Genomic DNA, 22,574 nt, shown 5'->3' on the forward strand with positions numbered 1-22,574 from the left:
AAACACTGAACTTAGAACATGAACAGTAACTAATTCAACCACATCTCAACTTAGCACGCATTTGTAGACTTTTTGCGTTCCACAGTGTTTATTATATTCATATCCCCCAAAAAAAAAAAATGAGCTAATTAAAAGCTGGATAATCTATTTTTTTTAACTGAAAATGTATATTTTTGTCTGAATTAGCTCTTGTTTCTAGATGAACATTTCAAGAGCTCCTATCTGCATTGATCGATTCTCTTCACCGACTTTCTCTTTTATTTATAACTCAGCTGCATAAACATTTCCTGTTGTGTTTCATGTTTTGAATGCTAGATAAGAACTTTCTTTATCAAACTAAGTGGTAAAAATAGCACGAAATCTGTTTGCATAGCCATGGTTATCGAAAGAGAAAGTCGATGAAGAGAATCGATCAATGCAGATAGGACCATTTGAAATGTTTATCTAGATTTAGCTTTCAATGTTCAACATTATACGATACAGAGTCCAAAAATGGTCGTCTTGGTGGCTGAATTGCGGGGATGCCAGATTTGAAGACATGTTTTCATTTTGAAGACATGTGAAATTCTGTAAAGGCATTTATTTTACGCAGAAATTTTGTAGACATTTATTTTTTTCGTAAAAACTTCTGAAGACATATGGAATTATTTGGAAATTGTGGAAGATAATATTATCAGAGCACATGTGAATGTTTTTGAAAGGCAAGTGATGATTCTGACATCCTATTTAATGCAGCTTCTTGAAAATGGTAATTATGAACAAGTTCGTCACCAAGAGCGCAAATGTAGTACTTCTAAAGAAAGAGAAATGCTATGTTTCGAATAACACAATTTGTTTAAAAATCTCATAAAATCCATAGTTTATTTCTAAATATGTATGAACCTTGATTTTTTTTCTGTGTGTAGGATCTTGAAAATTTGTTTATGTCTGGTTTATCTTGGAATCCTTAAAAGGATTTCTTTGGCTTTTCATCAAGAATTTCTTCAAAATTATCTACATGAATAGAAATTCCCTTATACCTTTTGGCAAACTTCTATTATTGATTCAAATGGACGTATCAGCTTTTGTAAACAATGCTTTTGATCGTCGATTTGGCGTAACTGGTAGCTCGCACTCGCTTACTAACACCACTAGCAAATATGGGAAAATGTCCTCTATATGATGGTAGTGTTAGCATGCGTGAGCGAGCTACCAGTTACGCCAAATTGATGATCAAATGCATTGTTTACAACAGCTGATACGTCCCTTTGAAAAAGTTATCAAGAAATGTATAAGTCAACTAATAAGCAGACTTTTTGCAAATAAGTTAATTACGATCATGTGTTAAATGAAATGTATAAATGGTCACACATACCGTTTATGCATTCTAATAGGACCTTTGTATGTGGTTTATCTTATGGACTGTATAAGGCTGATGTTTTAGCAAAAATGTATAAGTGAAACACATTAATAAAATAATTTATTTACGTTTCGTGTAAGATGCTCATTCTTTTGAAATTAATTCTGCAAATTGAATTCCAACTAATTTTAACAGAATTTACTTTAAATTCTTCTGAATATTCACTTGGAATTTCCTGCAACATTTTCTTTGAATTCCCTTAAAACTTCAATGCAATTATTCCTTAAATAACCTTGAATCCTGCTCTATTAAAAAAAATATTCTTAAGAATTCTTTCTAAATTCCACTTTGAGTTGCCTTGAAATTCTCATAGGAATTATGTTAAGATACTCTATAGAATTTCTTTAAGTTCTTCATAACATTTCCTTTTAATCCTGCGCAGATTTCTTTTTGAATGAACCTTAGAATTCTTTTGGGACTATCCTCAGGATTTCCATCCAATTCTCCACCAGGATTTCCACTACACTAAACGTTCGCTAACTGAAAGAGACTTTTTGATTTTTATAAAAATCACATCTTTCTTCAGCCCTCCTTTGACAACTGTAATCAATGAGTTGTTGACTGAACAATTTTAAACAGAGATCAACATTTGTCTGCGGTTAGCTGGTATTTTGAAAATATTTAAAATGTCCCTTTCAGTGTACCTTCAAATTCCTATTAAAATTAATTGAAGTTCTCCTTTAAATTCCTTTAGAATCTTCATCATAATTATCTTCGAATTTTCGTCAGAGCTCCCATGGAATTCTCTGAAGAATTAGCTCTTTCTCATTTGGTAGCCATTATATGGTTGATTTTTTCAAAATTCTTAAAACTCTCTGAGATGAACTACTCAAGTAACCATCCCAAGCAACACCATTTGTTTCTCAGCGAGGAACAACAACTGTAGTGTGACTAAATGAAGATCTGAATTATGGACAACGCATCGCATTTCATTGTACCTTAAAAAGCGCAGAAGGTGGAGTCTCTTTGCAACTTATGTTTCTTGCAAAATGTGTTGCAATTCAATTACATGTAACATTATATTTTGATGACACAAGTTGCAAATGAGGTTGATGACTTACTTAGGTGTAATGTTTTACTGAAATATTTAAAACAGTACAGTGATGTTTCAAATACTTGTGAACTACATTCTGGTTAACCATGTTTAAACAAAAAAAAACCCGGCATTCCCGTGGATTTATGCTTTGACTTCACGTCGAATGCTCTCAGAATTCCCTTGGTAATTTATTCGGTATTCGCATCCCAAGCAACATTTCCGGTTTTATTGCAGCCTTCAATTCAATTCTAGGCCTTATAAACCCCTTTAAAACCATGATAAAACCATAATTGTCACTTGGGTTGGATCTATCTACATAATTTCTTAGTAGTTATGCTCAAACAGTCTTTAGGTTTTTTCAATGTTCTCTTGAAATTCTTCCAAAAAATACTATGGAATTCCTCTAAGAATTCAATTGAACCTCTACTCTTTAGATTTATCCTCAGAACTACATATGAATTATCATGACCATTTACCAGGAATCAAGAGGTTCTTAGATTTACCTTGGGAGAATTCCTTAGATTTCACTTGTAGGTCTGCTCAATTTGTAGAACTTAAAAATAAAATCAGTCCTTAATACTTTTCATGCCACAGAATCTGAAAAAAAGTCGACTCACACGATCTGAAAATTTTCCTAAGTTTCAGGGTCTTGAAGATTCAACTAACCGATGGCTGTAGAACCGATCTCTCTCTAAATTGGTAGTTATTCCATTTAATCCAAATGAGGGAGAGAGATCCATCCCACAGCCATCGGTAAGTTGCAAATGCCAAATCATTCGTTAGTTTTATAGTACCACTATTCCAATAGTAAACTATTCAATTTGCTGTGGTCTTAGAATTTGATAATTCTGTTCGAAATTTTTGATATTACGAATGCATCTTTTGGCAACGCCCTCTTAGTTGAAGACATTTGAAGAACATTGGTTGAAATTGTTGGAGACTTTTTTCAAAACACAAGGCTGACTTGCACTATCTATCTATCTACTTCACATCTCCTAAGAGCACACATTTTGGACGCTGTTGCTACTGCAAGCATGAAAATAAGACACACACAAATGGTTGCTAAACATTCTGTTCGAGTCCAATTCTCTTCAAACTTTCAGGAAATAAAGTATAACATGATTTTTCAACATCATTACTTTATTGAACCTCTTCTTCATATCCAAATGAACGCACATTTGCTTTGACACTGCTCATTAGATTTTGGGCAGTGGTGGAGCTAACTTGTTTCGACAGTTTCAACCACTCTTTCTTCAAATCCAGTTAATATTCTAATAACTTAAAGGTTTTGCGAGATTTTGTCTTCATGATAGCCCAATATTTCTCGATTGGGTGAAGTTCCGGCGTGTTCGGAAGGTTGATCTTTTTAGGTCCAAACACAACATTTTAGGTTTGGCAATCATTTTTGTGGCTAATACCATTCAATATATTGTTTTGTGCATAGGAATATTTTGCAATTCAGAGGATGTATTGTAGATACATTACAAATGCAACCGGTTGTAGTCTCTAGTAACATAAACTCATCATAAGATAAATTGTGAACCTAATTGAGATCAATACAGTTTGTAATAAATATATCTTTTTGTATGGATTACTTATACTACTTTTTAATCCGGGCAGTTTTGAACTCTGCATCGTATCACCATAAATGATTGAAAACAAGTGTCAACGCTCAACGGCGCCGGTGGTGTAGTGGTAAGCGTGATTACCTCTCACCACAGCAGGCCTGGGTTCAATCCCAGTCGGCGCCGCCGGGATGTTCTGAGGCATAACATCTCTGATCACGCCTTCCTTCGGAAGGGAAGTAAAGCCGTTGGTCCCCGGTTCATGAGTTGATGGGTCGATAGGTAGGGTCCAGGTGTGGGAGCTGCCTTCCTGGCACGTCGGTAGAATTGGTGCTCAGCACGGAAAACAAGATCGACGAAAAAAACAAACCAAAGGAAAAAAAAAGTGTCAACGCTTCCGATAACAGGTTTGCATCTACTTATTCTACGTTGTGAAGATTTTGAGGTAGCATTAGTAAGCTAACCATTTGAATTAATTATTGGTGAAAAGTGCGCTCAACTTCATGTGTCGTACATTTCTTAATAGAAGGGAAGAGCATAATGATGTGCGTGTACTTGTCCATATCGGGTTGGTGAGGCGGAAGAGTATTGAATTGCAAAGACTCATCCATCTGGATTGTGAACAAATTGAACTAGATTGTGGAAAACGCCGCATCAAGATGTAAAAAAGTTCTGTTGGGACTAGCTTAAAGATAAGCAAAATGTGCGGTGCAAGATGATATGTCCTAGATCCTCATTCTGATGTGTCTCAGGAAATCATTCTATGTGAATACCTTCATTGATGCCTTTTTATTGCTGGACGGTAGCATGAACAAACATTCGATCAAGGTTTCGTAGCGGTCGCAGTGTTTTGCAGTGATATGATTGGCTTAGTGGCCTAGTGGTGCCCCGTTTTGCTTACTGAGCAGAAAATCGGAGGTTCAATCACAGGCTCCATCACATTAAACTAGGTTGCGAGGGTAGGTCATTTTTAATACTCAACTGGTACAAGACACTGGTGATGTCTGCACATTGTAGACGAAATACGCATATCTGTCAAGGATAAATAATTAAAGTAGCGAAATTAATTGGAAACTATTAATGTATAATAGGAGTAGAAGGTTCACTGGAACATTCCAAGGAAGGTGGAGAAGGGCATAACGAACGAATTTCCTTTGAAAAGATTCAATTCTCGCTATCCAAACTCTTTGATACGGGCACCATACAATTCCACCGAATTCCAGGATTTATCGCACGAGAAAATAGTAGAGAGCTTTTAGCCACGCTTGATCATGAAATTCGTGGATGTCCGTGAAATGTTGCTTAAACGTTAAAGCGAAATCAAGCTCAATTCCAAGGTTACAAACTGCATCCATCAAGTGAATCTGGATATTAAGAAAAAGATCGTAGGTTCAATCCCAGGCTCCTCCGTATTAAAGAGGTTGATAAGTCACGATGCAGACAAACGATGATCACATCCCTTAGCATGGTGAGTTAAGATATTATGCACACTTTCAAAGTTCCAAGTACCAAAAATTGAACCATTTGAGATTTGGAAATTTTTGGGATTCCAATGCTTTCAAAATAATTTTATGTAAAACAGCAAAAAAGGTTATCTTCCATTTAATTCCACTTAATTAATTTTGGTACCTATAACAATCTTATGTGTCAGAATCCTTGATATCAAGGGCATTTCACACACTAGGGTATTGAAAGTTTACTAACTAGTTTAGTGATTTTTCAATATTTGAAAGTTATAAACAGTCACAGCATATTAAATGTTCCTAATGATACACAAAAAACCTTAGTCAAGGTTTAAAATTCTCATTTCGCATAACAACATGTTTTTGAATAATGCAGTCAAAAATATTCTTATCCCACTGCGTTACTAGTATAATTGCGATAATTGCGGATGTCAGATTTCTTGCCTGATTTGAAAATAGGCACCAAATGAGACGATTTAACTCGGAATCGCCATCCCAAGCAACATTTCTGGTTTTATTACAGCCTTCAATTCAGTTCTAGGCCTTATAAACCCCTTCAAAACCATGATAAAACCATAATTGTCTCTTGGGTTGGAACTATCTACAACATTTTCTAGTAGTTATGCTCAAATGGTCTTCAGAATTTTCTTCAATATTCTCTTAAAATTCTTCCAAGAAATACCATTGAATTCCTCTACGAATTCAACTGAAACTCCACTCCGTAGATTTCTCCTCAGAACTACATATGAATTATAATGAGCATTTACCAGGAATCAAGAGGTCCTTAAATTTACCTTGGGAGCATTCCTTAGATTTCACTTGTAGGTCTGCTCAAGTTCTAGAACTTAAAAATAAAATCAGTCCTTAATACTTGTCATGTTACAGAATTTAAAAAAAAACGTGGACTCGCACGATCTGAAAATTTTCCTAAGTCTCAGAGTCATGGAGATTATGTATAGTCTGAAATCTTTTTAGGTTTTGTACCAGTCTAAGACTGTTCGGGCGTAATGACAAGATGCCAAATCCGGCCAAAACAGCGTCCGGCCTCCGTGGGACTTCAGGAAGGGCATGAGGTGCTTCTGGAGGCATTCATCCTTGTAAATTTGCCCGTTAATGGTGCCAGATGTGATGAAGGATACCTGCCAGACAAGGAATTTTTTTTAGAAAATTTTGACAGCTAAAAAAAAATGATGATGGTCCCACCTCTTACCCCTAGCTTCTTCTTCCGGACGGTTTCAGGAACGACCAACCTGGATTTAGCGACGTAGAACTCCTATTCCAGCATCTGTTTGGTGTCAGCCTTGATATACATACGTCTCGTCGTCCACAGCAACGCACCTTGGTTTGGCGAGCCACTACCGGTCTAACTTTCTTGCGTGGGTTTTGGCCTCCGTGTTCTGCTTATCGCTCCGGTTCGGTGCCTTCCGAACATTGTATACGTGTAGTCTAGCACTATTTTTTTCGAATACAGTCTTTAGAGAAGCTAATCATTGGCAAATTCGCAATTGTGTTACAGATTTGTGCTTTATAAACTACTTTATAAACTTTAATAAAAATATCATTGAAATACAATGCTACTTTATTGTTACAACGCAATAAAGCCAATGACAAATATAAAAAAAAATACAACAACGAACCTATATGTTTTTTTTTCATAAAATTTATGGTAAAGATATTGCAATAAGTTATATCCATCATTACGTACTCTTACGATAATTTTTTTGGCAATCAATTTTGTGGCTACCATTCAATATATTGTTTTGTGTATAGATTTTTTTTTGCAATTCTGAGGATGCAGTGGCACTTCCTTAACCTCAATCTACCTGTGCACCAACTCTCAAAAAATAAAAAAAATATCAACATATAGCTTGCAATGGATAGATATTGAGTAAACTAGAAGATTAAGTGTATTTTTCAACCGATTCGAGTATTAAATCTGGTTTCGACAGTTGGTGCACAGGTAAAAATGGAGGTTACGGGACGCCACTGTCAGGATGTATTATAGATACATTACAAACGCAACCGGTTGTTGCCTCTAGTAACATAAACTCATCATAAGATAAATTGTGAACCTCATTGAGATCAATGGAGTTTACAATAAATATATCTTGTCAACGCTTCCGATAACAGATTTGCACCTACTTATTCTACGTTGTGAAGGTTTTGAGGTAGCATTAGTAAGCTAACCATTTAAATTAATTATTGGTGAAAAGTGCGCTCAACTTCATGTGTTGTACATTTCTCAAAAGAGGGGAAGAGCATAATTATGTGCGTGTACTTGTCCATATCGGGTTGGTGAGGCGGAAGAGTATTGAATTGCAAAGATTCATCCATCTGGATTGTGAACAAATTGAACTAGATTGTGGAAAACGCCACATCAAAATGTAAAAAAAGTTCTGTTGGGACTAGCTTAAAGATATTCAAAATGTGCGGTGCAAGATAATGTGTCCTAGATCCTCATTCTGATGTGTCTGAGGAAATCATTCTATGTGAATACCTTCATTGATGCCTTTTTCTTGCTGGACGGTAGCATGAACATTCGATCGAGGTTTTCATAGCGGTCACAGTGTTTTGCAGTGATATGATTGGCTTAGTGGCCTAGTGGCGCCCCTTTTTGCTTACTGAGCAGAAATCGGAGGTTCAATCACAGGCTCCATCACATTAAACTAGGTTGCGAGGGTAGGTCATTTTTAATACTCAACTGGTACAAGACACTGGTGATGTCTGCACATTGTAGATGAAATGCGCATATCTGTCAAGGATAAATAATTAAGGTAGCGAAATTAATTGGAAACTATTAATGTATAATAGGAGTAGAAGGTTCACTGGAACATTCCAAGGAAGGTGGAGAAGGGCATAACGAACGAATTTCCTTTGAACAGATTTAATTCTCGCTATCCAAACTCTTTGATACGGGCACCATACAATTCCACCGAATTCCAGGATTTATCGCACGAGAAAATAGTACAGAGCTTTTAGCCACGCTTGATCATGAAATTCGTAGGATGTCCGTGAAATGTTGCTTAAACGTTAAAGCGGAATCAAGCTCAATTCCAAGGTTACAAACTGCATCTATCAAGTGAATCTGGATATTAAGAAAAAGATCGTAGGTTCAATCCCAGGCTCCTCCGTATTATAGAGTTTGATAAGTCACGATGCAGACAAACGATGATCACATCCCTTAGCATGGTGAGTTCAGATATTATGCACACTTCCAAAGTTCCAAGTACCACAAATCTCATGTTGGAGATTGCGAACTGTGTTTGAGAGTAGGATATTTTTGGGATTCCAATACTTTCAAAATAGTTTATGTAAAACAGTAAAAAGGTTGTCTTCCATTTAATTCCACTTAATTAATTATGGAATCTATGACAATCTTATGTGTCAGAATCCTTGATATCAAGGGAATTTCACACACTAGGGTATTGAAAGTTTACTAACTAGTTTAGTGATTTTTCAACATTTAAAAGTTACAAACAGTCACAGCATATTAAATTTCCCTAATGATATACAAAAAACCTTATTCAAGGTTGAAAATTCTCATTTCGCATAACAACATGTTTATGAATAATACAATCAACAATATTCTGATCCCATTGCTTTACTAGTATGTTACCAGAAGAGGTTCGAAAGTATATAGTTGACACATTTTGATTTCTTAGAGTTACAATCAGTGAAAATTTATAAAATCTCTGATTACGATTCTCAGGAATTGACACACACAAAACACATAGTTTGAAACCTCTTCTTGTAACTTACAAGTAAAATATATGATCATAACATCGAATAATTTCATAACTCCGAAGATATTTGTTTTATCTGAAATGAGCATTTGCAACCTTGGCCTTAGTAACCCTAAAAGGTTATGAAATATCCATACCAAATGCTACAACATCGATTCTCTCAAACAGGCCTAAATACTCGTCACAGAGGCTAAACAAGTTTCACAAAAACGGATGTTCCAGATCGCACTTTCCCTTAAACGGAAAAGCTAGCATTTTCTCACTACCCTTTGCTCTTGCATCTGAATCAGTCGTGTGACCTAGAACTTGCCGAGAATGGAGATTACAATGGTGCTACCGAAGGCGATAACGATTTTTCCCGTCCACTGCTAGAAGTTACTGCTAGAGCACAGCACACCATCGCTGATTGATGATGATACTTCAGTTTTTTTATTACCCCCTATTTTCAGTTACATCACGTGGAAGTTGCAGTTCTACTAAGAAAAGTGCACGGCGAAAAACAACAATTGCCTCGTCAGTCTGCGGTGCATCATCGTGTAGAGTCGCGGAAAAATGGCGACCGATTATTATTGTATACCTAGCTAGCCAGCGTTTGCATGCTCAGTTCCTTTCAATACCTACTGTCGAGCCGAGCGATTGCTGCTGCCCACATCTAAACTATGGTTGGGAAGCAGCAGCAGCAGCAGCAGCAGAAACAAGCAAACAAGCAAGCAGCAGAGTTCTAATAGCCAAAGTGGCAAACCGACCGACAACTGAGCAGCAGAAAACACGTGCGATCGTTACCTTCACTTGCCATTGCGCGCTTCTTTTTTTCGTCGCTGCCGTCGCCATCGCATCGCTTCCCAGTGCGGCTAGTGCATGTAGCACATTATAGACAGGGGGAGCTTGGCGTTCGGGAATGTGTGTGAGTGTTTCTAACATAGTTAGTTAGTATATTCTGCGGAATACTATTCTCTCTGATCCATCTTTCGATTGCTCCCTGGTAGTTGTTGAATGCATTTAGCTCTTCTGCGGAGTCGGTTTGTAGATTGTTTTTTTTTTACCGCTCTGTTCATAGCAATTGCTAGCTGCTGCCTGTTGCGATGTGCACTTCTTCACAGTACGTACTGCAAATGGCAGTTTATAGGTTTTCTTCGCTGTGTCAATCCTAGAATATATATTTTGTGACGCACTCGCCTTGACTGCACACTGAGATGGTAGCGCGTAAGATACGAGCAAGCAATTAGATACTTCTCAGGTGGTTATCAAGTGGCGGTTGGTTGTCGCTTCATTTAGGTTTTTTATTACATGCAGAGCATCCGCAGGAATTCATGCAAATGATTTTTCCTTCAGAGTACGTTCGAAGAATTTATCAAAATATAGTGAATAGGTAATTCAGTTGGAAGAGTTATCCCATTAGGCACATGACCTTGTTCAAATATGCTAACCATTTGCACTATATAGCATCAGATCAGATGATCATGAAGTAAAGATCAAGATGATAACCAAGAAGTAAATTTACATTTTTGCACACCATTTACATAACATTTGAAACATCTCAAGCTACTATGGCGATGATTGAAATGATTTTATTGAAATGCCACTGGTTAGTGACATCCTGGGAAACAATTTTCGCAAATTTAATCAAAAATCACTTTTCCCAATTCTAGGAATGATAGTAAGATTTTCGGGGGGACAGGTAAATGCCACATATGTATATATTCTCACTTAAAATAGATCACACCGACCTGGAAAACATTCCCGAAAAAATTCACTTTGTGAAAGTTTCCTTTGAAAGCTTATGAAAATTATTTGGAGAGGTTTGAAAGAACTTTTAAAAAAGTCGGAAGAAACTTCCGGAAAAAGTTGACCGAATTTATTGGGAGATAAACATCCAGGAAAAGTCGAAAGAAACTTCCGGAGGCAGTCCAATTGAGCTTTCGGGGCAAGAAACTTCTAGAAGCCCAGTCAGACTTCTGGGGTAATAATTCGCAAAAATCCCAGATAATTCGCAAAAAGCCGGTAACACTTCCGGGGAAAGCTGGAATAATCTTCCAGGAAAGTTGCAGGAATCTTCGTTTGGAAATCAGATGCAACTTCCAATAGAAGTCAGAAGAAACTCGAATTCATACGAAACATCCTTATAAAACTTGAACTATCGTACGTGGAAATATGGAAGAATGATCCGGGGAAAATTTATTGAAAACTCAAAACAAAAATTCGGGAGTGGTCGGAAGGCAGACAATCTTTTAGGAAAATTGGAAGAAACGTCGGCGGAATGTCTTAAGAACCATTCAATGGGAATCAGAAGAAAATTTGGGAGGCAAATAGAAGCAACTACTGAAAGAAGTCAGAAGAAACCCGAGAGAGTTGGAAAATCAATTCTGAGGAAGTCTGCTGATACTTTCTGGAGTAGTTGGATGAAACTTCTTGAACAATAAAAAAACATCCAGGGTAGCTAGAAAAAAAAAAAAAAAAACTGTGGAGATTTCGAATTCAACTTCCAGGGTAAATTAACATATTAATATAATAAATGTTTATATTTGTTTAATGCTTTATAGCTAATAACAGATGATACTGATCCGGGTAAAATTTCGGGAGCATTCAAAACAAACATCTGAAAGTAGTCGGAAGGCATACATATTTTCTGGAAACGTTGGAAGAAACGTAGGCGGAATCTCTGAAGAACCATTCAATGGGAATCAGAAGAAACTTTAGGAGGTAGATAGAAGAAACTCCTGAAAGAATTCAAAATAAACCGGGGAAGTTGGGAAAACAGTTCTAGGGATGTCTGCTGCTACTTCCTGGAGTAGTTGGATGAAACTTCTTGAACAATAAAAATTAAAACTTCCAGAGTAGTGGAAGAAAAATTCGATTACAACTTCCGGGGTAATTCAAAATATTAATAATAAATTTTTAAATAGTTTTGACTGGTGCCCAACAAATCAATTCAAACAACGTTAAAGTGGGATCCTCATCATGATCGAATCATGCTTTGAATTTCCGAATGTCTATCATTGAGTTTAATCTGTATCGAAGCTCTGATGTTCAGGACCGTAGGATTGATAGTGATACATACTGTGAATTTCAACGCGTCATTATCGGGACCAGCCATCGGCTGCAGACGGAAATTCAACTGAACTTAGAGATTCCCAGTCAACTAATGATTCCAAGTTTTGTGGTGTTTTGAACATGCTTATTTGGTAAACATTTAGACATTGGGTAAGATCATGCCATTATACCAACCGGTGGAAACTGACGATTTTAAATTGGCTCACTGCTTGACTAGCCTATTGGTTCCAAGCAAATCGTACCCCATTAGACTGATGCAAAATCTGACTTTTTCGCTCCACAGTGCTTAAATGGTTTCAAATCGGGTCCTGATTAGCCTCCCAAAGTTACAACTCATTTGGTTAGAAACAGACTTCGCACAAGCCATTTGACGTTTACATGTAAATTACTATGGGAAATCTCAACTTTTTGTTCATTGCCTTCTAGTCTTTTTCCATATTGAGCTGCGAAACAGTTCGATAGCCATTCTTATAGAAAATTTTCTAAGCTAAAACTTTGCTCAATATCATTTCTGTGTAAAACGAGACAGGAAAAAGTTATTAATTATTTAAGAGATTGGTAAAGTTATGCTCTGTAGGCAACACTGTATTTTGCAGTGTGACATAGTAGCCATGATTTTTGTGTCCCAGAAACATCAATGTTGCCTGCTGAGCAGTTGATTGAGCATGATCATAAGACATCAGCGCATTGGACCATTGATAACTTTTTGATCCTTGCATTTAATCAAAAAGTGGTCTTGAGCAAAGTTGTAGCTGGGAAATCTTCCTACAAGTACAGTTGAAAGCTTGTGAAGCAGACCGATATGGTGAATTATTAGATAAACAAAAATCTTGGTTTTACCATAGTAATTCCCATACAAACTTCAAATGGTTTGTGCCATCTCAGTTTCTCACCAAATGGGTTCAAATTTTGAGAGGTTAGTCAGGATCCGATTTGGAATCGTTTAAGTATTGTGGAACGAAAATTTCAAATTTTGCATCACTCTAGTACCCCATTCTAGTCGAAATTCTAGTGCTACATTATGTATGTTTTGATACGCTATGAAAATTTGACAGATGAAATGAGGGGTTCGTGGATTTTCCTATGTTTCGAGGGGTGCATCGATTAGCTTGGGACCGAAGAGAGCACCAGAGCTGAGACAAAAAGTTTAGCACGGTTCTTTAAACCCTCTGGTCTTAAAGTTACCTCTTTGATTATACTATGTTCAATATTGTGTATGATATTAATTACATCATATATTATATATTAACACAACCTCGGAGCGTTTGGTATGTTTGAAATTTAAACATTTATTAAAATTTATTTAAACTCGAATCATTTCACTGAATCATCTTTGCAGTAAATACAAAACAGTAGGCCTGGCCGTTTTGACGTTTGTGTCATACCTAAGTTATGCTGCAAACATTAATGTTGACAAGAAAAATGATTGGGCGTTATCTAACCTAATCATTTTCCAGGATGCTTTCTGGTACTGGCTGCGATTGTATTAGATTAGACAAGACATTTATTTAATGCTTCATGGCTAGTAACAGATGATAATTATTGAAACTAGTTATTGCCTATATAACATACATGGATTTTCGACCTTCATTCTTTTGGCTTAAATCATCCCACAGTGTATGTGCTAAAGTAAAATAAATACAATAAAAAAAAAGAATCGCATATTTTTAAACTATTCGCATATTTCTAAACAGATCGAAATTGGATATTTTTAGTCCAATTCCTAGCGTTCATCGATGTGAATTTATTGGTGAAGACCTACAGTTTTGTAACTGGTTAAAGAAGAGCTTTGAGTGGGTTGGTTTATTTCCTTTAAATTCCGTTAAAATTGCTTATCTTTTGACGCGTATTTCGTCTACTACTTGCAGACTTCATCAGTGCCAACTTGACACTGATGAAATCTGCAAGTAGTAGACGGAATATGCGTATCTGTCAAAAGATAAGCAATTATAACGGAATTTAAAGGAAATCGATCGTACAATTGATCGCATCTGGGTTTGTTACAATTCAAAATCCCTTAAGCACAGACACACTTTGACGGTTCTATACATTATATTGAACTTGTGTATAACATTGTTGAGATGAGAACTTTTTTTCCGTGAATAGCTCGCGATATGACAGTTTATTTAAAGAGTTACGTCTGTTTGTCTGTGCCTTAAGACTACACGCGCATTCCTTCTTGCTTAAATTTATATTGTAATAATTGTAAAACTGCGATCTTAATGAGATTTTCTCAACTGCTCTTTGATAAATCGTTTTGTGCATTTTGCACCAAGGTAGACTCCTGCACAGCGAATCCAAACACAAAAAGCAATCAACGATACAGACAAAACGGTTGCTACGACTACCATGACAAACTTTCTCTGTAGCATAGCTCAATCGGAGAGGTAGAAGGATAATGATATATTGCTTGCCTGCTTTGTTGCAATATATACGGATGAGGACATAGCTTGATCTGAATCGAGAAAAGACAAAAAGCTGGGTTTAGACTAGGCAAATCAAATGATCAACTCAGTTGAATTCAATTGGCTTGAAAAGTTGAGCCTGGTTCAACTTTTTTCAATTCCAGTGAGTTGATCAAGTCAGTTGAATGGCATGGTTTACACGTTCAATTTGCGTTCAAGTCAGTTGAATTCAACTTACTTGATCAATTGACATGCCCTGTCTAAACCCAGCTTAACAAAAAAATTCCCATTAACACACGTGTATCATCTTCGCCTTAACTTCGTGAAGCAGCTTGCCAACAATTTGCTCGTTTCCTTCTACCGCCCGATTGAGCTGTGTCGCACGGGCTGCTTGTCATGAAAAAAGATTATGTCATTATTGCTTTCCTCTTCTGACATAGCGTTATCATTCGATTTGGTGATCGCTTGTCATTTTGTCATTTGGAGGTATTTTTGATTCGTTCCTGCACTAAAAATAATCCCTCACATTTTGTTTCGCTCAAGGCAAAACAAATAAAAAATTACCAATTTGAATGTAAAACAGCACTACATTTTATATGATAGGTGATAGAACTTTGAAAATTTTAATTTCTATTTTTTCTGACCTGAGCGAAACAAAATTCTGCACATCTTTGCTACGTAAAATCTCACAGTAATGACCCGATTTAGATGGAGACACCCGTGGTGACGCTATTGATTTTAAAGGTACTCCGTAAGTTAATTAATTTTTTGAAGACTTTAGATTTTGCTTTCGATTTGACTAAGTGATGTGTTTTGATCGTCAGTAGCCTCGTCAGTCTTGCAGAAATGAAAGGCTACTCCCACCATCACCATCAAGAAGCAACTTTTCTTTAAGCACGTCCCCACAACAAACTCGTCAGGAAGTAATTATTCCAATATCAACTGTACCATTTGTGTAAAATCATGGAAGGTTTCATAATGCAGTGCCCTTTCAGTAATGATTGAAAATATAAATATACGCAGAAAAATTAAATTAAATATGTCTGTGGTTAATTTTTCTAAAGCAATTGAATAAAAAATAATTCATATTTGGGATGAAAACATACATCATTGCGATAAAAATATCCATCTTTTAAAATAAACCCTTTCACGAGTCTATTTAAAAACATAGGCTATTGGATTAACAGTTCTACAATTTGATTCGTTAAAGGTAAATAATGAGCTACTTTCGAATTGACAGTTGGCTGACTTTTGTGTGGTGCATCAAAACCACAAAATTGAACGGATTTTGAAAATAGTATAGTTTTGCTCCATGTGATTGCAATTTTTAATAAAAGATTAATTATTAATAACGTGTATGTTATAAAGATGTCATGTGAGTCATCCACGCTCCAAAATCAACGAAATCATTTATTAATATTAAAAATAAAACCGTTCGATTTTGGCACGGTTAGATTTTGGCAACACTAATGCTTGTTGCCAAAATCGAACGGGTCATAAATACTAGCTCTCTAGGGTAAACGCACCAATAGTGAACGTAGGTAGGTTCCTATAGTTTTGTATGGAGTGGTAGTGATGAATTAGTGAATTGGTTGAAATCACTACAATAAAAAATGTGAAAAAAGGACAACTATAAAGTGCCACAGCTTTTTAAAACTTGTATTTGAGCGTGAAATATTATACAAGTGAGGCAAATGTATCATAAATTTTCATCAAAACTACATATTTAAAAACCAATGTCATGTGCCTTAGAGTGTATGGGATTATGTTAACCTTGGCTTTGGCAATAAATGGAGACGCTTGGTACGTGACTTACGACAAGGATATCAGGACGAATCAACATTCTTAAAAAGCAATAGCAATCAAGTAGGACGTATGGTGCCTTACAATCACATTCTACTGCCAATTAGGGTAAGTGTTCCAGTTTTGGCACCAGTGCTTCAGTTTTTGGTTTTCCTAGTTATGTTTGCGTAAAATGTGAAATTTAAGATAGGACCAATTAGATGACCACTAGGGCCAAAAACTAGCAAACTTAACGTATTATCATTTTTACACTTATACTAATCATTGACGAGAAATCTTGTATATTTTGAATTCAACAAAAGCTTTTTGCATCGAATGAGCACTGCTTTCCCAGAACGATTGTGTTATCGGTGATATGCTCGGTGTAAAACCCATAAATACCAATCCAAGGTAACGTGTTTCAAGCCTATCCGTCAACAGCAAATTAATACCATTCCAGTGTGTCCCCGAGCTATTGTAAATGTGGTTAACTCATTTCGCTGCGGTCTTTGCTTTCCGCAGTACTCTCTTGTTAGTGTGTACCACACTTCTTTCCCTAATCTGCTACAAACCATGCTTTGCAGAGCCTCTCGTACGTGTACTAGCTAGTGTAGTGTAGTGTAAGTAGCACATCGCACAACGAGCTTCTTTGTTCACTGATAAAGAGTTGTGTTAGCAGCGCACGAGAAAAAGATGTTAGATGTTAGATGTTTAGAACCATCCATTGCCAATGGCCTTCGACCGAAGCGATACGATGAATGATGGAGACGCCAACTACACGTCTACGCTGGCTGCCACCATCATCATCGTCGTCATAACCATTCAAGAAGCATCCACATACATGCAATTGTAATCTACATATACATACAACCGTGATCAGTTTCCCTTTGCGTTCACCGTGCCGCGCGAGATGGTATCATAATAATAAATTCAAATTTAACTTACAATGACAATTCATTCCAGCATTTGTTCTTCGCCTGTTTACTTTATTTTCTTCGCGTTCCAGTGCCGTGTTGAGTGATGGAAATTGCTATCGCCTTCTGAAGCAGTTGAAGCAGCACCAACAGGGCCTTACGCTACTAGTATTCCTCTGCTGCGTCCCAGTTGTTGATAACATAGTCGCTGAGATAATCAAACAAAATTCGCTTCGAGTTGAGCGAAGATACACACAGGCAGCACTTTTCTGCTCTGCTCTGCTCTCCCAATCATATGGGGTTGTCTCTAATGCATGATGGTCATAATTGTATATTAGCTAGCAGCACCAGCAGCAGAAGAGAACATATACACACAGCAAGCAAAAGAGTGTTTTTGAAGTTAGTACATTCTAAAAATAGCGCACAAAACCAACCAACACACAAAACACACGTTTATGGGTTCGAAAACTCACATTGCCATCTGAACGAGGAGGCCAATGAAGACGACAACGACTGAAGACGAGGGGCCAGATGTTGAGTGGTGCCGTCCTTTTTTCGAGAATTGGAATAATTGTGCCCCTTCTTTCACTCTTTTCTCTCAATGCGATCTTCTGGCGTTGATTTTGCTTCCTTTCTTCGAATGGATCACCGCGCACTGAAAGGCGCTCCTTTGTGCAACGAAAACGGATAACACTTAAACGGCGAACAGTAATGCACTTTTCGGCTCAACTGTGCAGTGCAATGGTCAAAAATTCCAACTCCAGCCGTCACATGTGTGCGCGCGTGATAGTCACGCCCTTTTCGTCGATCACCGCAAATTGCTGCGCGCTTCACTGAACAACACCAAGAATCTTCTTCACTTGACTGAATTGAATGTGGTTCCAATCAGCTCGTCACATTGGCGTCGAATCAACCATATACAATAAACACATTAATTCCGTGCTTCGGAGGCTAATTGGATCACTAGAAAAATTGGAATGGATGCTGCACTTAGAACTCTTTACCATCAATTACCATCGAGTCACTTCAACACTTTGCTATTCTGTGCTATCCCCCTCTAGAACACAAACTGCGACGAAGCGGGAGCGGGAGAACCAATCGCGCGGGATACCCTTCTGACGATACTTTGAGGCCACCAGCCAATCTGCAGCAACACTATACCCCGTAACACACTTTAGCAACACTCAGCACGTTCACATTAGTCAGCGTTCTAACACGAAATGCCTCGTTTCGTCCAAAGCATCTAGTATTAAGCCCTTACAGCTTAGAGAAGAGAAGCCGCGCGTACGTTTTCATCTGAGGAAACACATCACCATATGAGCGGCAGTAGCAGCAGCAGCAACAGGCAGATCAACAGCAACAGCAGCACCCGAAAACGAGAACGAAGAAGAAAACATCATACCAACTTATATAAACAACAGGGTACAACACTGTTTTCTCTAAGGGGGGAAGGTCGGGTTCGGGACGCGTTTAGTACTCACTACGACACTGTCTGTCGCTGTTGCCCTCGACGCGTACTAACCTACTAAGTCTCGAACCCGCTGACACTGCTTTAGGTACTAACGGCAGCGATCTAACTAACCAACCAACCATCATCACACCAGGCGATCATCGGCACCAATACCAAGAATGTTGAACCGACTCAAGATTCTAACGATTTGCCGTCCTCTGCACTGCACTGCAGTGTGTTTGTGTCAAAGCAAACGAGAATGATGCAACGGGCAATAAGCGGCTTGTACTAAACGAGTAGTGCATTAGTAGATGCACGCCGCATCGATCCCGTTTGGTAGTTCGCTCTTGGCTCTCGCTCGCTTAGTTCTCTCATCGCGATCACCGATGCTCTCTGATGCTTTGACATGTTCGGATTCTGACGCCGGATCCGGAGAAGCGGATTTTTTCGGCTGACTATAAACAAACGATCGTTGGCCAGGATGCCCCGAGTGCAGTGCTGTATCAATGATACTGCAAAAGCATCGTTTGAATGTGCTTGAATTATAATAAATTAGAGTAGAAATATTTAGAAAAAAGAAAAAAAATATTCTCAATTTATGCTATTCCTAATGTTGATGGATGCTAATGAATATTATTTAGGCAATTATTCTTGGGTTTTTCGTTCCATATGGAATTGTATCCTCGAGCTTATTTTAACACTTCCACAGTTGTTATTTGAGAGGGTTCTAATGCTTTGTTCGTCGCACTAGAGCCCTTTTAACAAGTTATAATAATTATCGTTAAGAAATACGTCATAAGGATAGCTTTTTTAGATGTTTTAAGTTGCTAGTCTGAACATAACATAAGCCTATACTATTTTAGCAATGACTATGATACCCTATTCCCAGAAAATTTAAAAGAAATTTTCAACCCGAAAATTTCTTTGGGAATCAGACCTCCCACCTATGGCATGACGGCCGTGCTTTTGTTGTCCAGGTTCTAGGTCATATTTTGGAGGATTTAATTTGTTTATACATTCTAAGAAGGTGAAAGTTTTTGAAGTTTGAGAACTTGCAAACAAAATTAAATTCAGTCATCTAACACCTTTCTCTAAGCCCAATGCATAGTGTTCTAGAATGGACATTTAGTTACACAAAAGTCCGAGTTCTTTTGAATCTAGTTCGTTTATTTGTAAGGCTCAATCTCGTTAGCTTTACGGAGCCGATAATTCATTGTTCTTTGTTTGTAACAGAATTCACTTAATTCTATGTCTAGTAGGAGTTGGGCCAAATACTCGCGGCTTACCCGAGGTTAGAGGGGTACATTGTCGAAGAATAGGAAAAGGGGAGGAGCTTGTGGAACTAGCACACCTCTGACGTGGATGGGCCTTCTTCCCGCAGAATCTGCACGCCTTTGTTTGGTTACAGTATGTAATCAGAGTGATCTCTGCGTCGATTGTTAGGTACGGAGGAATGTGATTAATGAGTCGCATTCGGACCACACGTACTCCGTTATAGACGCCATTTTTGTCACACTTCATTGTGTGCTGTAGATGGTGGGGCTTATAGTAGCGCTTCGCTGTTGCTTCATCTACCATCTCGACATAAACACAATTCCGAACATTGTGGAACTGAATGTTTATTGCGTCCGCAATGTTGAACTTTATTTTCCCGTACATGAATCTTTGCATAACAGATGCTTACGGTCGCTTCGGAAGTATACTGAAATCCACTACCAATGTGTTCTCACGTTTCGTACCCATCCTTAGAGGAAACCATCCGATTGATACACGACAAGATATAAGAAATACGTCTAACTCTCACAGGGCTTGGCTGTCAACTGAGAGTATCATAACGGACAACTTTTTCTCACTAAAATAATCGTGCACAAAATAAACTTTTACGCACGCTTTTGAGAACTGACATGCCTTTCCAATGACGTTTATATAAGGTCCGGGTTAACAGGCAGCTTCCCAAGTAACAATTTCGGTTTTATAAGGGTTCTGTAGATCATGATTTAGACTTGTAGCATGCTTTAAAACCTCCATAAAACTTGCAATGTAGCTTTTGTTAGAAGTAAAAATATTGTAAACATTGCTGAGCACTCAAGTGACGTCGTCATTGTACCATAACATTCTATGCTGCGAACAGTGAGATTTACGTCACTGCCAACAGCTGTTTCATGCAAAATAAAGTAACCAGACGTCCCGGATTCTGCGGGACAGTCCCGGATTTATAATACATGTCCCGCATTACAAGTGTCCCGGAAAACGTCCCGGATTACTAAATGTCCCGGAAAACGTCCCGCATTTGATAAGTGATTTTAAAATTTTCATTAGTGCACTCTTATTTATTTTCAATTCCACCAGATAGAGCGCGCATCATTTTAAATCCATTTCTAAAGGGTTCGACTATTACTGAAGGGTATGAAATGACATTTCAAGAAAGAGAACAAAATAAATTGGTAAATCTAGAGTCGGTGTATAATGAGTCACGCCAAGAGAAAAACAGTTGAACTCGCATCACGTTTTTCGAAAGATTTCCTTTCTTTTCACTTGGCAACAGAGGACTGCTACATCAACTTCAAATGACTTCTAGCGAGCAAAAAAAATAGCGGCTATTGTAAATCATTCTATCAGTGATTTTGTCCAATCATCTTAATAAAAAATAGTAGAAATTCTCATTACTGATCGTTACCAAACGTATCCCATGACAATTTAATGCTCACTGCGTATTTATGATCATTTCTTCGATTATATTTTATATTTTATTGCGATACCTTTCGTGGACCTTTCATAGCATCGTAATGTTTGTTTACTTTGCACGGTAGGTAGCCAGTTTGACAGTCCAATAGGTAGACTTGGCTTCACTCTTGGCGTGACTCATTATATACCGACTATAGGTAAATCAAAGTTGGCACTCGTGGAGAATAGAAGAACTATGAAAGTGATGATGGTTTCAAAATTTTCCAAGGGAAGGTATACGAATGCAATCTTAAAATGCTTTTATTTTTCAAATGGAGCATTTTATTTAAATCTGGTTACTGCTATAGTGGTAGAAAAGCTGAAATCTATGTATACCTTTAAAAATCAGAAAAGAAATTATTTTTTCTATATTATAGGGGAAATGTATGTAATGTCGGCCTAAGTGTCCCTAATTTAGGCCCATACATAAATTCAGCAATCGACTAAATTTTCAATAGCAACCAAAAATATCCATTAGAACCGGCCCAATGACGCGTTCATCTAGATAAAATTGATAAATAGCAGATTTTTAGCGATGGGCCCAATTTTAGATCCATAGGCCAACATTAGAGCCATTTCCCCTATGTTTATTGAGTAGTCCTTATGTTTTCTACTAACGTAGCATTAACCAGATTTAAATAAAATGCTCCATTTGCAAAATAGAAGCATTTTAAGATTGTACTCGTATACCTCACCGTGTAAAATTTTGAAACCATCATCACTTTCATAGTTCTTCTATTCTCGACGAGTGCCAACTTTGATTTGCCAATCGGAACAACAACAATAACAACAACAACAAAACTTTTGTCAACTACTGCACACACTGAAAATTGAAGGAGTGCGATCAAGACGCATGCAGATAAGTGGGAAAATAATGAAGCCATTCATCCATGTGTGCAGCTTGACAGAGAAAGGTAACTAAAAAAAGTTGCTCAATTGATAATTGCCCAAGGATGCTAAAAGATTTCTTCGAAGATGATGGTTCCGAAATGTGGCTCTATTTTGTGCACAATCAAGCGGCAATATTCCATCAAACAGTAAA

General features: G+C 37.5%; 1 protein-coding gene across 4 annotated transcripts in view; it reads right to left on the reverse strand.

Moving 5' to 3' along the window:
- The window catches only part of LOC135713978 (uncharacterized), a 58,333-nt gene extending 39,707 nt beyond the window's left edge, over positions 1-18,626 (reverse strand). For 2 of the 4 annotated variants that reach the window (XM_065237218.1, XM_065237217.1), the window contains exon 1: positions 17,390-18,623. The gene's annotated coding sequence lies outside the window, so the exon portion shown is untranslated. Of the gene's footprint in view, positions 1-17,389 lie in introns of all 4 variants that reach the window. The other 2 variants (XM_065237214.1, XM_065237215.1) reach the window with 2 other exon arrangements.
- Between the last annotated feature and the right edge of the window lie 3,948 nt (positions 18,627-22,574).

This window comes from Ochlerotatus camptorhynchus, unplaced genomic scaffold (genome assembly GCF_037179485.1).
Source record: "Ochlerotatus camptorhynchus isolate MF236.1 unplaced genomic scaffold, CSIRO-AGI_Acam_v1.1 ptg000598l, whole genome shotgun sequence".
NCBI lineage: Eukaryota > Metazoa > Arthropoda > Insecta > Diptera > Culicidae > Ochlerotatus > Ochlerotatus camptorhynchus.